The following is a 1739-nucleotide window of genomic DNA, read 5'->3' on the forward strand; positions in this document are numbered from 1 at the left end:
GCATAAAAACAACCTAAACTGGGTGATAGCCAATAATTTTGACTTGCCTGTCCTGAACTAGTTCCAACTGCAACATGCAATCCTTCTGTTTGATCAAATCGTATTGCTGTGACCTCCTGAATGTATCAATCAGTTTATGAATGAAATGAATAGATGATAAGATATATATTTGCAATAGTTTCTGGCAAAACGAAAAATACTACAAGAGAATAATATATTAGTGATACCAGCTTAGAATCTCCTGGTGATGCAACAATATTAATTCTCCCAACAGCAGCTTTCTGTCTCAGGTCAAAGCATTCTAAAGCACCATCTTCTCCACCACACGCCACCAATCCATGAACTGGGCTGACATTTTTAACATATTGCACAAAACTGATAAATGTCTTGCCAAAAACTATAATAAATTAGAAGTGTAAAAATGACACTTACATAAAGCTCTTGGCTCAGCTATAAATCAAAACAAAATCCATTCTAGTGATTACCAAAGATTATTGATTTAACTCCTTACAGACCTTCGGCAAATCACATTGATTGCAGGAGAATGGGTGTTTAGAGGAGCAAGAAAACGGCCCTACAACAACAATTCACATGAAATCATGTCTTGGGGATTAGTTGCTCGGAACTTCATCTGTAATAAGAGAAAAAAATTGAAAACCAAGTGTTGCAAAATTCCATGTACATGCTATTGTTATAGTATTATTAATTTTAGTAATTGGAAAATTGATGTTTGCAATAAAAGGAGTTGAAAAACATTATATGCTTTAGTGACTAAAGTCCATAAAAAAAACTAACATGCTTAACATCCTCCAAAGCATGGAAATAGCTAATCCATGCAACTTCAAAGGTTTGCCTTCTTTATAAACTAGGAAGACTGCCTAAACAAACTCAACTAAGACCATTGGTGAGTATTAAGATACATCCCTAGCTAAAGGAAGGACCTCGCAAGTACCTACTGAGGCGAGAACTTGAGGAGCCTGGCCAACCCACACTTAACGAACCAAGAGCCTTGCCTAAGAGTGGTGACGTCTTACTATTAGGAGCCTTACCTAAGAGCGGCTTAACAGACCAGCAACCTTTGCAGGCAGGCAGCCTCGTGACTTGCATATCAAACCAGGACTCACTGACCTCATGAATCGGATCAGGACTGCCATCGGACCAGCAACCTACCCCTCGTCGTCTTTCTCTTATTTGGACATGAGGAGACCAACCCCTTAGGTCCTATCTTGGCCTTGTATATGTTATTTCAAAGAAAGGATCGGCACTTGCTGGCTAATGGATATTTGAATTGGTTGGTTTCCTGCAATCGGAGTCGCCTCAGCGGTGTAACCAACTGGTCCCTACAATTCAATTGGCAGAACCCTTTGGACTAACTCGGAGCACGTGTGTGTTTTGTGTGCTAGAGTTTGCAAGAAATATGGGAGGTCACTATGTTGAGATCGAAAAATCCTTGTTTTCTACCGGTAGCAACATAGCGCCTTACCGGAAAAGATGAAACATGGCAAGGCTCTGTTTTATGGTGGCACAAGAAATGATTAAAATATTATATGATTGGTAAACATGTAAGAATATTTCCAAGTCACATGTGATGTGGAATCACACTCAAATGAAAGTGGAGATGCAGAATCTTGATCGTTGGATTAAAGTTAAATCAACGATCATCGCCAAGTCGCTATCAAGAGTTGCACACTGATTATTTAACGCGACATGGCAACTAAGGAAAAGAACACATGGACCCA

At 39.4% G+C, this 1739-nt stretch overlaps 1 long non-coding RNA gene across 1 annotated transcript; it reads right to left on the reverse strand.

Annotated features, from left to right (window-relative positions):
• Positions 1 to 262: 262 nt before the first annotated feature.
• LOC149536244 (uncharacterized) lies at positions 263 to 580 on the reverse strand. The gene is made up of 2 exons (XR_016357134.1): positions 516 to 580; positions 263 to 348 (listed from the first exon to the last, which is right to left on the reverse strand). It is a non-coding gene; the product is annotated as an uncharacterized LOC149536244 (long non-coding RNA).
• Between the last annotated feature and the right edge of the window lie 1159 nt (positions 581 to 1739).

The sequence above is a fragment of the Cupressus sempervirens genome, chromosome 10, assembly GCF_028749045.1.
Source record: "Cupressus sempervirens isolate cs-2001-9-10 chromosome 10, ASM2874904v1, whole genome shotgun sequence".
Taxonomy (NCBI): Eukaryota; Viridiplantae; Streptophyta; class Pinopsida; order Cupressales; family Cupressaceae; genus Cupressus; species Cupressus sempervirens.